Source organism: Pleurodeles waltl, chromosome 8 (assembly GCF_031143425.1).
Source record: "Pleurodeles waltl isolate 20211129_DDA chromosome 8, aPleWal1.hap1.20221129, whole genome shotgun sequence".
NCBI classification, from domain to species: domain Eukaryota; kingdom Metazoa; phylum Chordata; class Amphibia; order Caudata; family Salamandridae; genus Pleurodeles; species Pleurodeles waltl.
The window spans coordinates 635,558,845-635,580,482 of NC_090447.1; the positions used below are offsets into that span (position 1 = coordinate 635,558,845).

The 21,638-nt window shown below is 44.3% G+C and overlaps 1 protein-coding gene across 1 annotated transcript in view; it reads left to right on the plus strand.

The window, feature by feature from the left end:
- The window catches only part of PHEX (phosphate regulating endopeptidase X-linked), a 1,559,577-nt gene that overhangs the window by 630,842 nt on the left and 907,097 nt on the right, over window positions 1-21,638 (plus strand). The window lies entirely within an intron of this gene.

Sequence of the window (21,638 nt, forward strand, 5' to 3'; positions counted from 1 at the left end):
GTGGCAAATAATTTATTAAAATGTACTCTGTTTGTTAATCAGTTGGGGATTGTTATTGTGTTGTGCTTTCACTGTGTTGCTGTCTGTGTTCTGTATAAATACTCAACACATTGCCTTCACGTTTAGCCTGACTGCTTTGTGTGCCAAGCTATCCAGATGTAAGCAGAGGTTAAATAGTTGACTTTTTGTGGTTCACCCTGCAAGGGATTGTGGATGTTTCTTGACCAGGGCTCTAACTCCAGTCAACCAACAACCCAATTTCTCACAGTCTCTACCACTAGAGGAAAAAGCAGAGGGGAACGAGGCCATGTGCCCCTCTCAAGCCCAGTGGGAGCCAGGCATGGGCGATTTCTGCTCAGCCAGACTCTTACTAGCACATGTCCCACACATCCACAGGAGCGGTTCCGGAGGTTGAGTCTTCTCATCAGTGCTTAATTTGTTCTTGTTTCCGGTGCGGGCGCCAGCACTTATTTTTGAGGGACGGCACTTCTTTTTCTGCCCCAAGCATTTACCCGTGAGCAAAATACACAAGACAGAGGAAGAGGAAGAGAAAAATGAAAAAGTGTCACAGTGGGCGAAAGCAGAAAGCTGCAAGAGTGAGCTGAAGTGGCAAGGAGTGTCTGTAAATGGATTGAAGAGGCCTGAGATGACATCAGGATTACGCTGCCTCAGTATTCCGTGCTCGCACATTTAATTGCAGCAGCTGCATGTTTAAGAGAAGGTCTTTGGGCACTGGGATGTTTTTATTTACAAATTAAGCACTGCTTCCCATATATCACTCCTAAAGCATGGAACGATCTTCCACCCCACATTAGAGAGCCTCCTCCTTTCTTCTTGAACTACACAAGCAGTTGAGGAATTGACTCTTCAACTAAGGCTCCATGTTTCACAGTTACACACCTGCGAAACACCAGGCTACCCTCCTGGGTGATAGCACACTATAAAATTTCATAAGAGATAAATAACATTACATAACATAACATTGGCCATTCAGCCTATTGATTGCTGTGGTGGTTGTATACATTCCCATGTTTTTATTTATCATCTTGGGGATATTTTGAATCTTGCACAAAACTGCTCTAAGGTAAGCCCAACTAACCCAGTCAGATGCCCTCTCTTCATCCAAAGAGAGACATAGAAACGTTATGTTACACGTATGTGCCTTTTTGAGGCATGTGAGGCATCTCAGGTTGTTGACCACCTAGTGGTGGTGGATAAAACCCACCTGATCTAGGTCTATCAGCCTACGTAGGAGAGTTTCCAACAGTTGTGCTATAATTTTGGTATATATTTGTCTGTCTGTATTTAACAAAGCAATGGGGTGATAGGATGTGTAATTCGAGTGATCTTTTCCTGGGTTAGGTATCAAAACGTTCTCTGCTTTGCATGTTGTTGGGGTTAAGCTCGAGCTCGTGGTTTGATTGAAAGAAGTAAATAGTGCAGTGAGGTGATCTTTGAAATGTAGTAGAAAAACAGACGTCCACTGGAGACCGCGGTTCCCTATGGGTTTATTCATTGGCATAGATTTAGGCTCTTTGTGAATTTATTTTGGTGCTTTTGGGACTTGCAAGAGTTCCCTAAAAACAAAAGGGATAGGTGTCCAGTCACAGGACATAAGGTAAGCCTAGATATCCATCCTACATTTGTCTCCCTGCCTTTAGAGAGATTGGTGATGGAACACTTGTTATTTCTCTGTCTGCTTTATCGCCCAGGCTTAAGTATGATTTTGAGCTGAGGGATATAATATTTGGCTCTGTGGAGGCAAATTTTACTTTCTAAAAATGTGCCTGCTTCATCGCTTCTGTCAGAGAAATGTTGTTTCAGGGAGAGCATTGATTGCTCTGCATGGTTAATCCTGTGAACGTTAAGCTGACCACTCAGAACAGCCAATTTTCTGTGATTTTGTTTTGAGGAGTACATTTATCTAATTGTTCTAATGCCTTGATTATAGAGATGAAGTTATATTCGAAAGGTTATGCTTTGTTTGGCTTATCTATTTCAAATGTTTTGAAAGAACCCCTTATCAAAGCTTTGAATGCATCCCAAGGGTTATGAGGCAATGCACCAGACTGTATGCTTTAAATATTCCTGAAAGGCTGATGTAATAATTACTCTAATAACTGAGTCCCTTAGGATGTGTGGTTTCATTGACCACCATGTGGATCCCTGTGGCAACATGGGTCTCCCATGGGTTCGAGGTGTGCATGGTCTTTTACGGAAATATCAGCAAGAGCGGCTGTGGTAAGTGCTCATAAGAGTGAGCGCCTAATGAAAAAGTAGTTGATTCTGGAATATGAGGCATGAAAGTGTGTGTAAAAGTAGGAGTCCAAAAGATTTAGGTGCCTGTGCCACCATGCATCAACAAGCCCTAGTTTGGTGGAAACTGTACCTGTTCCATAACTGTATTGGGTCCCAGGCTAAATTAAAGTCTCAGCTCACCACAATATCCCTCCGGAAGTCCCTCAACCGTTGTTTTAGTAGAGTATGGAGAATGGAGTCTTGTGCTGTGTTTGGGGCATAGATCTTCAGCAGGGCAGTGTGTTTCCAGCCCACTGTATCTTAAGCTTAAGATAAAACCTTCTAAAGCCCAAGGATTTTGGTCTGTGTGGACCTTACAAAGTATAGTGACACCTTCTTTGTTTGCTGTAGAGGATGCCCAGTATTAAAGGGGGTATTTCAGCTGACGCATTCAAATAGAGTCTTTCTTAACTAAGTGGGTCTTCTGTAAGCAGATGATATCAGGGTCTTGGAAAAGGACAAGCAATTTACACTTATTAGTTAAGTTAAGTCCATGGACATTTAGGCCCAAATTTAAGAGGGGCTAGCACTTCCTTGCGCGACATTAGCGTAAGTTTGACTCTAATGTGGCCAGATTCGCTGTGTCATGTTTACAAAGTGGTGCAATGCATGCATTGCGCCACTTTGTGACCCCTTGCGCCACATTATGCCTGCGCCAATGGCGTAGTGGAATCTAAGAGAAGGCGTTAAAAAGGGGCATACCATTGTTTTTAATGGACCCCTTATACTCTGCAGGATTAGCTCAAAAATGTTGGTGCTAATCCTGCACAGTACATCAATAGCATAAAAAATGTTGACGCTATTGACCATACCCTGCACCATGATGCGCCATATATTAAATACGATGCACACATGCTGGTGGTAGGGGAGAGCAAGAAAAGTGGTGCTGCATTGGTGCATCACCATTTTTCTTTAATTTCGGGCCGTATTGAGAGCAGTCTAAGTGACCCTTTGTTACCCATCGATATGTGAATAAGGGGTTATGGACACACCATTGAGCATTCTTTAAGTGTGGGCAGCACACTCATCATCCCCCAAACACCCTCCACCCTGTCTCAATTTTAGTTCATGTTATATAAACAGAACAGAACCAACATAATAATCCAGACTGTTGTCTAACTGGGCCAGCCCAACAATTCCCATCTATGGTACAGAGGACCCTATTACAAGGATCTTGTCAAGAGATGTGACCCTCACAGGATGAGGATACTGATAATGGACTGGAGACCAAGGAGTAGTCCTGTAAAAGTGTCTGAGAGAGTGGGTAAGGAGCAACAGCAAAAACATTTACAAAAGTACAACACACCTTATTACTCCTCCTGGCCTTCTATAAGTCACCAACGAAGATAGATTGGTGGTCTTGTTGTTGGGTGTGTAACCAATCGTGTTTTTCTTCAAGGGGAGGGTTGCATGGATTCAGTCTTCAAATTGTGTAAATGTGAGATGATGTCTGCCTTTCCTTAGTGAATCTGGACATACCTCTATGTGGTGTGAGAGATCAGTGCTCAGTTTTCCACTCAGGGCAAAGCTTGTTGCATTCGGGATGGGAAGGCCGGGCAGTACCACTGGATTCCATCTCCTGAGGTAGCCCCACTCTTTTTTTGGCCTCAGCAAGGGAGTGGACTTAAATCCTTTTGCTATTCCACTGGAAGATTAAGCTGAAAGGATGGCCCCACTGATATTTCACTTTGTGTTCTCTCAGATCGGTGATCGGGTGAAAGTCTGTACGTTTCCTGGGTGGTAAGTGACATATCTTGGAATAGCTGAATGGTCACCCCTATTAAGCACACGGCCTGTTTCCCCGTGCTCCTGGTACTATAACGTAGAGGAAATCCCAGCTCCTGTTGATTCCCAAAGTTTCCTAGGGGAACAAGAACATACGTCAACATCAGTTGAGCTGGTAGCGCAAAAGATCTGGCTTGAGGTAGATGAAATCAGAGAAATGTAATTGCCCCTAGGTATTACAATAATTACCTAGGCATCCTCTACCTTATCCCAGTTGTTAAAGACATCCTCAAAAAGACTTGTATGCTACCACAAAAACACCACCACCACACAAGAAGGCATATAAATACACAAAATGTATTCAGAAAAATGGTGCAATGTGAGCCTTCTAAGTCGATAGTGCAGAGGACAACACATGACAACAAAATTAGCCCTTCTATACCTGACCTTCAGTGGGTAGTAGGAAATAAAAGCTGAGGGGGATGTCCATGTAGCCACAAGTGGATAGGAAGAAGCTTGAACAGACAAAGCCACTCTTCTGGATGGCCCCCTGATGTTGGTGACCCAACTGCCTAGTGGCCAGACCAAGAGATATGGGTGTCAAGAAGTCTGGGAAAGGCCCGGGAAGATGACTGGAGTAGAAGACAACAGGGCAGCCCATTCCCTGGAAATTGACCATTGATGAAGGAGGTGAATCAACCCATCCTCTGGCAAGATGGTACTGACAGCACACCATAGCTGTCTCCCTGTGTATCTGTGCTGAGAGTCAGGGATGAGGGGAAAGGAATGGAAAGTATATGTTAGAACTGATGACCAAGGACTTAGTAGTGCAGCGATTCCTATTGGCCTGGGTCCTGAAAATGGCTACCAAACCATAGCACCAAGGCTTTGTCTGATATGGCAAAGTATTCCAGATAAGGAACTCCAACAAACTGGCTTAAAGTCGCCTAGGGAGACAGAAAGCCTGGGAGGCAGGAAACAACTGACTGAGTGAGCCCTCCTCTGTGTGGTCCTTACCCATGATGCAGGCTGCCAAAAGTCACAGAAGATGCCTCTGGCAGGGGGGTCCCTCTGTTCCTCAACAGATGATAGAGACGTGGATCTAGCCCTCCCCCTTCTGATATACATCAGCATTGGAGACTATATTGCCTGTACAGAACAGCACAGACTGACCTTACAGGGGGATGTGAAACATTTGAAGGGGTCATATAATGCAGATAAGTCCTTCCAATTTGAAGACCTGGCTCAATCAACTCCCTAGCTTTACAAAAGGTTCCAAGTTGCCCCCACCACGGACCCGAACCACTTGTTGTCAGGATGATTGGCAGCGGCATGACCAGATGAATGCACAGGGCAAGGTGGTTTCCCTTCAATCACTAAAGCAGTTTACATGACAAAGGTATTTGTGGATTAAGAAGAAGTCTGGAGGAGTCCCAGTTCCACAAAATGTGGTGGTCGACCATTCCCAGATGGTTTCCTGCCCAACGAATAATGAAGATTGATGATGCCTGCCAAAAAAGGATAAGAGTGAGAACCTAGAAAGCATATCAACAAAAAAATACACAAGTCACAGAGCATTCCATCACTAACCATACTACACTGGACCCTCAGCAAATTGCAAGCTAGAACCTAAGTCGAAGGAGAAAATGCAGCCTGGCCACACAAGCTTTTAACAAAAACATTGCCTTCAGATCTGCCTGGAAGCAAGTGCCAATAAACTGCTGATCCTATGTTGGGGTGAATTTGGAATGGATATAGGTTGATGATGAACCCATGAGCACAGTGCATACCTAATAGGTGTCAATCAGGCACAGAAATACTGACATTGTTTGAATGCTCTCGTTGTCTAGGTACTGAATGACTAACATTTCTCCATCATGGAGAAATCGTACTGCTGGAGCCAGCACTTTGTCAATAAATGGGGTGCTGATTTGAATATCCTTGGATTTTTTAAATAGAATCCCCTTAAAGCAAACCTGGCACATTATAGTGTTCCTTGTGTGCAGCAATATGCAGGTCAGAATCCTGATCAAGAGAATTCATGAATTCACCTGGATGCACCAAAGAGATGATGCAGTGCAACATGTCAATTTTAAAGTGGAAAGTGGACATAAAGAGGTTGACAGGGTGGGGATGGGTAATCATTCTGAACCACCTCTTCTTTTTCACTAAGAACATATCAAATACACCATTCATTCCTGCTCCAACCCTGGTACAGAACAGATTACGGGGGTGATTCTGACCCCGGCGGTACAAGACCGCCGGGGCCAGGTTCGGCGGGAGCACCGCCGACAGGCCGGCGGTGCCCCGCAGGGCATTCTGACCGCGGCGGTTCAGCCGCGGCCAGAAAGGGTAAACCGGCGGTCTCCCGCCGGTTTACCGCTGCCCTTAGAATCCCCCATGGCGGCGCAGCTTGCTGCGCCGCCATGGGGGATTCTGACACCCCCTACCGCCATCCTGTTCCTGGCGGTTCGCCCGCCAGGAACAGGATGGCGGTAGGGGGTGCCGCGGGGCCCCTGGGGGCCCCACAAAGTATTTCAGTGTCTGCCTAGCAGACACTGAAATACACGACGGGTGCAACTGCACCCGTCGCACCTTCCCACTCCGCCGGCTCAATTCTGAGCCGGCATCCTAGTGGGAAGGTTGATTTGCCCTGGGCTGGCGGGCGGCCTTTTGGCGGCCGCCCGCCAGCCCAGGGCAAATGTCAGAATCACCGAAGCGGTCTTTCGACCGCGGTGCGGTGTTCTGACAACGGTACCTTGGCGGACGGCCTCTGCCGTCCGCCAAGGTTAGAATTAGGGCCTACATTCTTGCAGAGCAGAAGCAAAAGAATGTTCTGTAGAGCAAGAACAGAACCCAGAAGCCAAACTGTGTGTACAAAACTGAATTGGATGGGGTCAACAAGAATTCCAGTCTGTAATCCTATTTGATGAACTGGAACACCCAGGAAAGTGATACAGAATTTCTTCAAACATCCACAAGTAATAAAGATGGCTTCAACCAGCAGATGGCTAGGAGCACTCTTGACTTTTGAAAGGCGGAGCAGAATGGCATATGCTATCACACTGACGGTGGGAATGATGTCTGTGGTTGAAATGAGACTTGTCTAACTATCTTGGATGGACGAAGTTATCACAGGAGGATGGTTGCATGGAAAACAGTGAAATTTGATTAGAATATTTGTGCACCTTGAAGGACTTGCTCAGCATGTCATCCAGCGCACACTACAAGAGCAGCTTCAAAATGGTAATTTTCTGGACACTTCTTTCCAACCTCTAGTCTCTAGCAGGCAGACAACCTCAATTCAAAATGCATTGGATGGCTTCCGAATACCCTCCCAATCTTCTGCCTTGTGTATGGTAATTAACAATAGCAATTACCATCCACATTTATAGTAAAACAATGCCTCCAAAGTGCAACCACTATCCAGTGTCTCTCTCTCTCTCTCTCTTTCTCCCTTGCTGTCTTTTCCCCGTATCTGTTTTCTCTCTCTCTCATTTTTTTAGAGGCACGTTAGTTAGTGCGCATGTGCCAGCTAACATGTTTTTATTAAAGTATTAAGAAGCATAAGCCTAGGGGCTGATCTTGCATCAGCCTTGGCCCGCAGTACTGGGGAATCTTGAGGCACTACCTGTTCATCATATTTTATGGAACCCTCAGGAGCTTAGGGCACCAGCCCTGTACTTCCCAAAGTTGGCTGTCACTCAGTGCTTTGACACTACTTCAACACTCCATCCTTTCCCAAGTTGTAACAGGGTGAGTTAGGGCGAGCAAATATCACCGACCCAACCCTACTCTTTGATGAGTGGGAAAGGCTGGGGCTACACTGGAGCAGGCTGGAGGCTGCCTGTGTTCAAGGTAGGTGGTGGGTCAGTCCGTCAGCATGTTACTTGATGTCACAGAGTCAGGAGTTTCATGACTCAGTGAAGTCGGGTCATATGCATGCTCTAAACAGAAGCACTGCACATACTTCTACCAGCATTCAGCAACCCTATCGGAATACCACTGAAGCCAGAAGAGTGATGCTTGGAGGACATGGCTTCAGGGGTCCTTACTGGACTAAAGCACTACGGGAGGTTGGTGATGAGGGAAAGATCTGCCTGGGCAACAAAAGTTCCATGTTGGCCTTCAGCATCTCTGAGGCAGCCATGGTAAGTGAGTGACCACTTGTTTGAATATGTGTGCTTGAAAATAGCTAACATTGGCCTGGCCGGGGGGTGCTGGAATTCTTGCAGGTGTTAGGTACTGGTCATTTGTGAGTTTCAGTATCACTAGGTGCCTTTTGAATTGAGAGTCACCAACTTTGTAACTCAGTCATAATGACCTCACATTACTATGTGTGAACTACAGAGTAGGATTGGGTGAGACAACAAATTAACAGGCTGAGCCAAGCCAAGGTTCAGCTCTGGTTCTAAGAGCCCGTGCAAAAGGTGAATCTTAGAAATATTTAGCCTGTAAATTATGCAACAAAGATACTATTAGACTATGATAGGGTGTCTTCAAAGTTAAACAATATGTATTTCTTTACCATACGGAAGTGGTTTTTACCTTACTACATCGTATTATTTGAAAAGTATTTATTAAAAGTGAGAGTTCTTAAATATAAACTGATAAATAGTCCTGCCCCGCCAGGGTGACAATGCTATTGGCAAACTAAAAGGGAAGTACAATGCCTTCTGTACCTTATATGTGGCATAGATTCTTACTATAGATGAAGCAACATTGAAGGCTAATAAATAAAACACTAGAAGTTTTTGTACAGCTCACCGGATCAACTCATGTATTCGAAGGTGCTCTTATATGTGGTAATTAACAAAGAGGAGGCTCGGTGAGATAAAGTACTTGCCTAGCATCACACAGTTTGGCCAAAAGCCGGGACTGATCTCAGATTTTGCGAGTTTCACACTGTGCAATTCAGCCACTACAGGGGTAGCTCTTTCTGACCTCACAGGTTAATGCTTTGTGTCTAACACTTAGACGATGAGATTAAAGTGTGGGTGTTAGGCAGAATCCACATTTTGTTTCTGGCAGTTCTATGTAGTGTAAACCTTGTGCAAGGACATAACAGCACCACACAGTAGACACAGACTAGATACTTTGGCCCTCATTCTGACCCTGGCGGTCGGCGGAGAGACGGCGGTCGGACCGCGAACAGACCGGCGGTATTAAAAATGGCATTCTGACCGCGGCGGTCCCCGCCGCGACCGACCGCCACTTCTCCACTCCGACCGCCACGGCGGTCATGACCGCGGGGCTGGAGTTTGCGCACTCCGGCCCGGCGGTCGTCCCAAGACCGCCAAGGGTATTATGACCCTGCCTACCGCCGCGGTTTCTTGCGGGCGGGAACCGCCGTGCGAACCATGGCGGTAAGCACTATCGGGGCCAGGGAATTCCTTCCCTGGCACTGATAGGGGTCTCCCCCACCCCCCACTACCCACCCGAGTCCTCCCCCCACACCCTCCACCCCCCTGCCACCCCCCAGAGGTGGTACGAACCCCCTCCCCACCCCCACCCCGACATGCACATACATGCACCCCGACATGCACACACCCCCAACATGCACATATACACACCCCCTACACACACATACACAACGGGGACACATACCCGCACACATACATGCAGACATGCGCACCTGCCGAACAGCACACATTACCCATAGACACAGCAGCACCCCCCGCCCGCATACACGCACTCACACACCCCCTCTACACACTCACACGCACACCCCCATGCACGCCCACATCACACAACACCCCCCCACCCCCTCCCCTCACGGACGGTCAACTTACCTTGTGCGTTGGTCCTCCGGGAGGCGACGAGAGCCATGGGGAGGTGACCGCCAACAGAAGACCGCCAACAGAAGACCGCCACACAGAAATGTGGGTCGTAATTCTGTGGGCAGTGTTCTGCTGGCGTGGCGGTGGAGGTTGACCAGTCTCCACTTTCCCGCCGACCGCCAGTGTGGCTGCTGGCGGTTTTCCGGCGGAACGCTCCCAGCGGTCAGAATGCGCACAGCGGCATACCGCCACGGTCGGCGGTCTTCACCGCGGCGGTAACTCGGCGGTCTTGCGAAAAGACCGCCAAGGTCAGAATGAGGGCCTTTGTCTTTATTCGGCGAATATCACTATGCATCAGAGATAACAAATAAGTATCAACATAATAAATAATTAAATGATATAACATTCAGTAAATGTGATGATACATGTCAAATAATTCATACAGCCAGAAATAATAAATAACAACAAATATTAAAACAGATACAAAGATTTAAAAGGAGGAGGCCTATATAAAATGAACACCATAACATTTGAATTAATTTAATCATCCTCATCCTAACCCTCCTAATCGACATCAAATACTTTCTGTGGCAAATTCAATAAATTGCCTAGTGTCTGACTGAAAAACTCCCAACGCTTCTCCATAGTCTTTCAGCCCCAGGTTACAGCATACGGCATAAAGAGTCAATCCACTTAAACCTCAAACTGTGAAATATAGGGCAAGAAAATAAAACATGCTTAACAGTTTCCCATCATAAATTACATAATAAACAATAAGCATTGGATGGATTCGCCACCCGAACCCACCTGGCGGTATACAAGTTGAGGGGAAGGGCTCCATGCCTAAATTGGAGGGAGAGTATTTTTGCTTTGTGTGGCTGAATTTCATCCATAAATAACTACAATTTAAAAACCTCTTTCTAGTAAAGAAACACCTGGGTCACAGGGCCCAAACTGGGTAGGTTTCACAGAAGGTCTAATTGGTGTGACAATTAGGCTCTCTTAATTGCCTTTTAGAAATTATACTTGCCTTCTCTGGGTTGCTACAGAGGTGCTCAAGGCCAATATCAGTTAAAGTTATTTGCTCATACTTAGCCTATTGAATATTGCATGCCCCAGGCAAGTCCAGGACCTCTGACAGGTCCTGTCAATTTGAATCTAATTCCAGAGTTGCCCATATCTTACTCCATAACACAAGCATCCACAGCTGAGCTTTATCAAGATGAGGTTTGGGCCCCAGGTCCACTGTAAGGGGAGCAGTGGAGTGCTGGTCTGAGGTCATAGCATTTGGTGCATAAAGAGGTTCTTAGTTCTAATCAAAGCTGTCACCCCCTTTTACCCCCATAATTCAGCTCCATACAAAGAAGTCCCCAGCAACTGATGGTTATAGGCCTGCAGAACTGGGGAGGCCGGGCAATATTGCCATTGCCATTGTGATGCCATTAGCATCTTCGGCAAGCCCCCTATATTTTGATCGAGAATGAAGCCACACCTTGCTTTATGGGGTTGCCATTTAAAATGTTCAGATTTTCAGTTAATATGATACCCAAGTAGGTTCTCCTTCTAGGGGGCTACCTCTCAAAGTTGGGTTGGGTCTGGTAGAATGGCTAGGACTAAGGACCATATATTTAGTCTTGACAAGGTAAATGTCAAGACCACGTTCCCTTCAAAAGTGATCTAACATTTTGAGGATTTTCCAAAGATCCAAGGGTGTTTTTGATATAAGCAAAGAGAAGTATTTTCTGCAAACATCAGGGTGGGAACCCTGGTGTTTGCTAGGGAGGGGGCATCAGACTCGCAATGATCTACCTCCATAACCATATCATTTACAAACAATGAGAATAGCTTGGTCGCCAAAGCACACCGCTGCCTAACTCCCCTCGTCACCGTGAATCTGTCAGTTCCCCCAGATACCCACATCCAACTTGTGTGTAGTTGTTCACGTGTAACTTGATTATCACAGGGTCTGTCACAGCTTGGAGTGGGGAATTACATCAAATGCAGACCAAAGGTCAACAAATTCTACATATAATCGCCCACCCCCAAGCTGTGCAAACTTCCAGTACAGCAGGAAAACACGAAAGACATGATGCACTGTATTGGTACGCTCTAAAACCTTCCTGAAGTAGGGCCAATATTTCAAAGGCAGTCATCCAATCTTGGAGCCTTTTCAAGATGACCCTGGTGAAGAGTTTTTGGGCACTGTCAATTAGGCTAATCAGCCTATAGTTTGATGATAAATTCTGGGAACCCTTCTTATGGATGGGTACAATCTCAGCACCAAGCCAGGTTGGTGGAATGGGGGCCCCATTCAATATGGCAATACATAAAACAGTAAAGTAGGACACCCACACATCAACCTTATCCAGAAAAAGATCTCCAGGAATTTTGTAGGGGCAAGAGGCGTAGTGGCGTTCGACCTTGGCGATAGCCTGGCTTATTTCATCAAGGCTAAAATGTATATTTTTTTGTGGGCCATATATTAGAGAAATGGTACTACAGTTGTGCTGCATAACATGACAGCTAAATGTAGCAGTGTCACATGAGCCCAACTAAGGGTAATCATAAAGTTCATCCTTAGAGTACAGATCAGAAAAGCGAGAAACCCAACCCACCATGGCAATATGATTTTCCAACTGAGTGAGCCCATCTTGAGAGCTAGTAGCTTTAATATTCCAAAAGCAGGACGATTAATTTCTCTGGACTGCAGCAAGAAGGCCTCCTCATTTCTGTATCTTCCATTCCCTCTTTGCTGTCTGTATAATTCCCTTATATATACCTCTTGCTTTTTTAATTAGGGGCGCCCTTTTGATCCTTCCGGGTAGCACTACACTGTGCGTTGTACCAGGTTGGAAAACGTTGCCTACTAGTGGTACCATTAACTTCCATAGGAAAATGACTTCTCAGGCTCGCAAACATTTGAGCATGTATGGTGCTGAACCTGCATAAGTTTGAACTTTGCTCCATAGGCGTTTCAAACAGAAGTAGTATTTCCCACATCGTCTCCAAGACCACATTATAAACCATGCCAACTGATTCCCAAGAGGATGACAGTGCGCTCCATTTAACCCTTTGTTTGTTGGAGGCCACCACTACGCTTCGATCAAAAGGTTCATTGCCATTGGTCTTTAAAGCCAGAAATATGTTTCTGAGCTCTAAAGACAATGCGTTATGATCACTGTCTAAGCGAGGTAAAAGTATCATATCCACTAGTTTAGGCCAGAGCCAAACATGAAGCAGAAAATAAACAATCAAACTTGTACACTGTAATCTATTATAGGTGTGAGTGCCATCTTTGTCTGACCTAGACCTGCCATTGCATGCTCTAAGCCCTACATTCAAAATCAAAGAATTGAGTTGCAGGGTCAGAGGGGATCATTTCTTTAGGGGTGAATTGAAAATGCCTGGATATCTCGTTGTAGATCTTCCTCCTGTGTGTGGAATGACACATGTGTGTCTAAAGGTTCAAACTGACAATTTAAATTGCCACCCACAATTTTTACAACCTCCCCCAGGAGCTTGGGCATATTGGCAGACACCATTTGCAGCACACTAGATTATGCTTTGTTTGGTGTAGGCCTACAGTAAATGTTATAAATACAGCAAGTAGCCAACCCCAGCGTGGTTAGTTGGGTGCACAGCAGTCGGGGAATCAAACATAATTTCTTTAATGCTACATCTCAGTGTTGCTTTAACCCAGATTGTAATGCCCCCTGCTGGCCAACCCGTACACTGTAATGTGGCTCCCTTGCTAAATGCCACAAAACCAGGTTGATACACAGGGGTGATTGTCCATATTTCCTTAAACATGCAAATGTCGTTGACAAATGCACACCAATCTGGGTGAGCCAACTTTGATGATAACCCAGCCACATTCCAAGATAACAACCTGGTTCTTGTGCTACAAGGACCTCCCACAACATCTATGCCCGCACCCACAACAAAAGTAGGGATTGGAAGGCTACCCTATTTGCATCCTCTGACACACTAACCTTATTGGTACTCCAGGTGATTAAGGCCCTGTGTCCAACAGGGACAGGGCCATTTCTTTTGGAAGCAAATATCTCAATAAGTTCAGCCTCTCCAAACCTTCTGCTCATGGCTCATCTAAGTCCTGTTGCCTCTCACTTCCTACCTATTCACACTCTTCCTCGAATGGCACTTCTTCGGTCATTATGGAGGAGTTGGATGTGGAAATTGGGACCGGAGAGCCTCAGGGTACTGGGTGCTGGAGGGCTGACATGCCCACAAATCATTTTCCGGGCTCACAATTGTTAGTTGCACCTACTTGACCACCCTCCTGCTCAGCATGTCAATCAATATCCTTCAGACCTGAAAAGGCCTGGAACCTATTTTGTAGAGGAAGACTAAACTGAACTGGTTGCCTAGCCGGGAGCAGATCTGCCAAATTACCCCTGCTACTCCTGGAAGATGACTGGGTTGAATTCCTATAGAAGAAAGCAAGTGGCAGGATTCTAATCAAGCTAGTTTTGACCAAGCCAGCTTTAGCCAGAACCTGCACCTCACCTCCTGCTGCAGGTTTATGAACATTGATAACAACAATATCTCCTGACTCTGCTTCCCCAAATGCCCTGTGCCTACCATCCTTCAGGCAAGGATTATCTCATTGAAAAAAGTCCCATTTGTTTCCCACATTGTTGTTTAGATAGTGGGAAACCTTATTTTTAAGGGACCATGTGGATTCAATTGACTTACTCTGAAGGCTGGGCACATTGGTTAGTACAATCACACATGGGCAGGATGCTGGGGGAGGTCAGTTACAGTTAGGGTAACTGACCTCCCCCCAGCATCCTGCCCGCATTAGTCTGCCTAGCCACAAGATCCTGCTCCCCACAACCTAGGTAGCAATACTCAAATCCAGCTTTGGCGCCACAGCCAGATTGGGGACTTGAGTAACTCCCCCTCCTGCCTCAGTGACCCTTGAGTTTAATAAAGGATAAGCAGTAGCAGATGGAGTGGCTGATGGCAAATTGGATAAGGCTGGTAATGCATTATCAGGTGATATTTCTGCGGTGACAGGCAGTAAATTAGCTACGTGTGCCTCCAATGTATTTTGCAGAGAGTTGGTGCCAGCATCCCCAGTCTTCACCAGTAAACTCAACTGAGCCTCAATAGTGGCTAACTGGTCATAGAGCAGTTGGAACTTTGCATCTAGCAACTCGCTAAGGCTATTGCTCAAATTATCTCAAATTTTGGTTTTTGGAACACGCAAGGCAGCTATATGATTGGGCTACATTGCCACCAGGTTCCGCTTGGTTTGGTCGGTCTTGACTTCTTCTTATTTTTCCTTCTCTTGACCATGGGCTAAGAGGCAGAAGAACAATCAACATCAGGGGTGCCATTGCTGATGTCATTCACAAGAGTGGATCCCTCTCCTGAACAGATCCTTACAGGCCCGATCGTAGCCACTGCCCCCCCCTCAGTTGAATCAACAGTACTTGGGAACTGGGCTGAGGGTTCAAACAAATTGTCAGAGCTCGGAATGGACGTGTTAGTAAGCCCCAAAACGTCAGAGGCTTGCGGCACAAGTGAAAGACGACACTCCGCAGTTGTATTTCGTGACAAACTAGATCGATGGTTGAGTGGGTGCGGACTTCCTAGCCAACAGTGACTCTTAAGTTGGCGTTCCTTTTCCCCATGTTATTCCCAATGCCCAGGTATACAAAGTGTCAAGTAAGCGACACAAGGCATAAGAATTCCTAGCTGGATAGATTGCGTATAGTCAAAGTTTTGATCATCCAGAGCACCTCCTTACAAGAGGATGGGCCCAGCCCAGCCTTTGACAGGCTATGATGGGCTAAGATGAGCTCTTCTTGAACCGGGCACAGCCTAGGCGCATCCTGCACGGGCCCTGCACACCGGGAAGCAGAAGGCCAAGTTATAGTGCTCCAAGGCCCCTCCTGAATGCTGTGCACGCTGGAGGACGAAGACCGACCCCAGCGTGTTTGATGGTTGAAGCAATGCAGGCAGGTAAGTAAGTTAGTAAGTGACTACCAATGAAGGTTCCCTACAGACTGCATGCACTTTTTTATTTCTCAGTACAGGGAGATTTGCAGGGTTCATAGGATACTGGGCGAGGCTGGCTTCCAAACCTAGTATCCCATGTTACATGGTGGGAAGCTACAGCAGCAAGGCCACATGAACTCCTATGAAAGCACGACTTGCGTTGGGCTCGAGGTTCAAAGAGGACCTTGAGCTGAGCCAGAGCCACACCATTGTTTGAGCCAGATATACAAGTGTGCTCCTCAGCATTCGAAGAGTCTCTGGTACTGTGAATATTCATGTCAGATTCTGCACCTGAACATCATGTAACATGTGTCTCCTCACTTCATGGGAAGTCCCCGGTGCTTTCCATTGTATTTTTTCTCCTAATCTACACATCAAAGGGACATTCTTTATTTAATGGAGTATCCAGATTCATGCTAGGTTCGTTACAAATAGTGTTTTAAGAGGGCACCAATTTGAAGCTACTCAGCGATATAAATGAGTGGTGACACTGACTGTAATTTGAATAGAACTTCCAGATTTAGTAAGTGTCTCAGATAGGGCAGATTTCACAGGTTATCTCACAATAGAATAGTCATTTATATTCCACAATGTAGATGACAGTGCAGACAGTCACAGCTTTGGAGTTGGGAAGCCATGCACATGCTCAGATTACATTGTATATCACACACCGACCTATCCTTGCTTTATGTAGAATAAAACGGAATTAAAGGTGCAGCACGTGCTAAGAAAAGAGGGTTGTATATCATCTCTATGGTGCTAATTGCCTTCAGACTTCCCTGACTCTTAGCCCAGTTTTTTTAAAGCAAAGCGTCTATCATATATGTAATTTATAGACGTGTGTATTACATGTATATTATATCAATATAAATAAATAGCAAATTCATTAAAAAATGCATCATGCCAGTTGTATCAATATCGGAATAGAATGCATATGTCAGATAAATATTTGGATGTGACAAACACTGTGATAACTTAGTGTAACTTTTAGAAGAATAGTCTGTGATGTATTCCAATTGGAGCACTTCTACTTTTAAGAAGTAAAGCATTCAAACACTGCAATTAACAAATATTGTTGGCCTGGTTATGGCAGTGGTAATATTAGTTGTGGTTTTAATGGTAGTCATAATGGTTTTGTTAATCAAGGTGGTCTCAGCAGCAGGGTGTTTAATGGTTGTAGTGATGTTGGCGGTGGTGGCAATGGTTCACACTCGAGTCTTGACAAAATGTAAAAAGCCTATTGTAGTGAAAAAACTAAATCTTTATGTATGAAAATATTGCAAAAGATTAAAAATTGAATGTATGATGATTGAGTGTATTTTTCGGATGCAAATTAGACCCTCAAATATTGTAGTGCAAAAACGCTATAGGAGTCGGTTAATATACGAAGCAGGCAAATAGCGTTAGGCTATACAGTAATACTCTTGTGGGTTGAGTTACATCTAACTCTGTCTATATTTTAAATAGCTATCTTTAGAGATGTGCCTTCAGACAGCTCCACTGTCAAGCCAGACCTAAAATTTCCCAATGTGACCTTGCACAGTTATTGAGCACGCTCGACGAAATGGATCAATAGGTGGCACAGATAACAGCTCAACTGTAGAAAACTCATCCCTGGCGGCAGCTGCAAATTCCGAAGACAACAGACAATACCAAACAACCTGCCTCAAAGCTTCATTTGAAGGGGATGAAAAAACTAAATGCGCGTGACGTTGAAAAATCAGCAGACAGTGAAATAGAATCGCAGAGGAGCTGTGTGTATATTAGAGAGTGTTAGCACAGCGTTATTGTTATGGAAAAACAGTTTTCAACACAAACCACATTTTACTGCTTACTTTTCCATGTATTTGTAAGGATAAACTTTTTATGATTTGGGGTTAGAGTTTACGGTAGCATAGTAATAATATTAATAAAAACGTAAAGGAAATTTCAGCGCTGTAAACATTAAGGGCTACATGTATCAAAGTTTGGTTTTGCGACTCGCAAATTGCGAGGCAGAGCGACTCGCAATTTGCGAGTTGCAAAACCGTATGTTGCATAGTGTCAATGACACTATTTGCGACTCGCAAGGGGGTCGCAAATGCCCAACTCATGACTATTCATGAGGTAGGTCACAATTTGCGACCCGCTTGGGAATGGCGGCCCTCACAGGGATGGTGGCCTGCTGGAGACAGCAGACAACCATGCCTGTGACTGCTTTTAAATAAAGCAGTTTTTTTAAAATGCAGCCCGTTTTCCTTAAAAGAAAACGAGATGCATTTCAAAAACAAAAAAATGAAACGTTTTCGTTTCATTTTTTCAGAGCAGGCAGTGGTCCGTAGGACACTGCCTGCTCTGAAAAAATGTTTTTACTGACATTCACAAAGGGGATCCCTTCCCGTTGGCGAATGGGTTAGCACCAGTGTGCACTGGTGCTAACTGCGATTATTTTGCAACCGCATTCGCGGTCACAAAACAATCATACATGGGACTGCAAGTCGCAATTAGGAAGTGACCACCTCTTCCTAATTGCGAATCACAATCCCTTTTTGCGATTCGGTAAATAATTTACTGAATCGCAAAAATGGTTTGGTACATGCCAAAGTGCATTTTGCCCGTCGCAAACGGCCTGATTCGCCGTTTGCGATGGGCAAAAGTGTACGTACATGTGGCCCCAAGCATCTTATCAGCATCTATAGGCCCAAAAACATTTACAGAACCGAGCATCCACCGGTGTGCAAAGGTCTCCTTGGCTTAAGCGGTGCACGTTTCCACTGCCCGGCTTCATGCTTGCTCTTGAAGTGATAGATAGATATTCCATGAGTGCAGGCATACATATACAAATAATTCCATCAAGACGGAATAGCATAATTTCAAAATAAATAAGCTTGCTTGGCATAAAGGGGTGCTCATTTCCAGCATCCTACTTCATAAATACAGTTGAAGAGACACATATTCTATGAGTTCAGACGTGCATATACAGGCATGGACTCATCCTATAAAAAAAAGTAGCATGCCAATTTAATAAGACCAGAAGAACGGGTGACAGTATCTTGTTTTAGTAATTAAGATATAAACATCTAAAACAAGAGAAAATACAATTGAAGGTCACTTAAACTAATATAATTTCTGGTATGGGGAAGTTGTTACAATAAACCAACCAATCGGGATTTATATAGCGCCACTAATCACCCCATAGGGAATCGAGGCGCTTACTTAAAGCAAAGCGAGACTGTGAGAATCATCGATCTGCCTTGTATTTGTGTGTATTTTTTTGAGTCGAAAGAGGGAGAAAGAGAGGATTCATTATTTATTACTAGTATACAAATAATGCAATTATCGCCTGTAGGGAAGCAAAATTGTTTAGGGTCTGCCATGACGTGGCATAGTACAGATGGAGAGAATAAATTGTAAGTGTGTTTGTGGTGGTGAGTGACAGAGCAGCAGTGTAATTGTGGCTTCATCTCTACGTGTTGCAAAAGTAATACAATTATGTAGTCAACATCATATACTTTGTGTGCCTTAACATTATTAATGTAAAGTGAAACATGAAGGTGTATTATTGAAGGTCAATTCGCTGTGGAAGTTAGAATTTTATATATACATCAACTGGGGCTCGCCACAGCCTTCCAAATCTTGGATTCTTCCGGCAGCCCCTTATCCCTCTGGTAAAAATCAGCTTCCAATATCAAATTCTCCAGGCAGTTAGTGCCCTCTGGTCTCTCTGGAAAAGCATCTAAAATAAGCATCTAAAATAAGTATGAAATCTTTTTGGGCCAGGTCGCTAGCTGGAGACCAGTTTACCTTAAATCCTGTGTCATCCTGGCCCTGGCTTCCTGGACTTTTAGGACAAAGGTGCTCGCTGATTGATAATAGCAGTGTGATGTTTTATCTATTTGTAATTCTCTGCTACTATTTTTCTTTGTATTTTTATTCTTTATTTTTCAGCCACACATACTTTAAACCAGGACCTAGAGGGGGGTCATTAGTCAAGTAATGTGCTTAGCAATCATTAGATAGCACGTAGGCACTTTATGCAGCAGCTGCACACATGAACTTTAATTCACCCTTTGCCCCCTTTAAGCTCCCATGAATAAGCAGTCAGAAGTGGGGTACGGTGTTAGCTGGGTCACAGCTATTAAATATCATCATACTTCTTTAGCCATGTGCACTTCATACTAGGCTCTGGGAGGTAGGGAGTCATTAGTCAAGTCACATGCCAGGCATTTATCTGGTACCACTTACACACCTTAAACAAATGTTGCACGTTTGCACTTTAAGCCATCTTTGGTCCTCATAGGTACTTCTGATTAAGCGTTCATGAGTGGGGTAGGGGGGTTAGCCGGGATATAGCTGCTAATCACCAAAACCAAGGGCTCTCCTGGCACCCTGAACCCTACAAGGCAATGTCGCCTGCATTATATAAAGAGATTTGTGTCCCTTTTTTAACTTTTTGATACTGCGTGTTGAATTTATCCTTTGGCATCAATGCTCGACGTTTCAGATTACGCTGCTTCATTAATTTTATGAAATTTAAGTTTTGTCCTTTTTTTGTTCAATTTTAATTATTCAAATACAAATAAAGACTGATGTGATATATACGTTTTCTAATGTTTAGTTTTATCATGAAGATTTATAGTCCTCATCCATATTTACATGTGTTTTGAAATATTGCCTTTATTGAAGTATATTAGACATGTAAACATGAATTAATTTACTCACATTTTGCATTTATTCTGACATTATGTTTGCACCTACAATTGTGTATTAGAAGTGCACATTGACAATGATTTATTAAGTTAGCTTAACTAGGCTGTCATTTTACCATAAAAATGTATTTTTCCGTGCTCTGCATGTCTTTCTTTTGCAGATGCGCATTTGTGATTTCTTAGCTAGAGAAAGGAGCTTTGTGTATTAGAAATAGAGAGGCCTGAGAAGAAAAAATTTGGAATGGACTGAGCGATTTAATGAGCAGAAAAAGCTTCCTATTCTTTCTGTATCTGAAATGAGGACACTCCAGTTTAACCTGGTCGTTGGAGCTCTGTGGGATGGGAGATTCACCCAATGTTGCAAGTGTGCTCCTTGAAAAAGAGAAATTGTAGGGTTTCTGGTGGCGTGTTTAGAGATGTGGAAGCTACCTTGAACTTTCCACTTTAAGTTTGTGTTCACATTGTTAGAGTTATGGCAGATTCCTTTAGAGTTTGAGAGCTACAGACCTCTCTGCTTTCTCTTGCCCTTTGAGGGTGTTTAGCTTCATGTTAACCCTGATTCCCTTCTTTTTAAGACTTCTACTGGGGTCTCTATGATGCCGACATGTACCTTGCTTCATTCCTGAACCCCTTGAGACCCTTTTCCCATCTTAGAATCTTAACTGGATGATCTTAAATTAGTTCATGTTTAGAAGGAGCATTCTGAGTCTTTAAGGAATGTCAATTCCAATGTTTTAGTAGTCTGTATAGCTGTGACTGTAATTTCTGTATGCCTTATGCTATTGAGGTTGAATTTATTCTGGCGCTTCAGTTTGCTGGTTTTGATTCTGTACTTTTACAATTTGATGCTGATCTCTGCATATATTGGGTTGAATACTAATTTTAAATACATCTACTAAACTTTCCATTTTGATTCCTGATCCTCATTGTGTGGCCAGATGGGTTTCACGAGCTATAAATTGTAAAATTGTTGCTTTGCCTCCCAGCCTACTGCAAGATCGAACAAATGGAGACCACCATCTGCTTCCAAGTGTTCTCCCTCAAGAGTGTAAAGATTCATACTGCATTTACATGTGAGAGGAAAGATGTATGTGGTTCTTGCATGTGTGAAAGAAGGAGA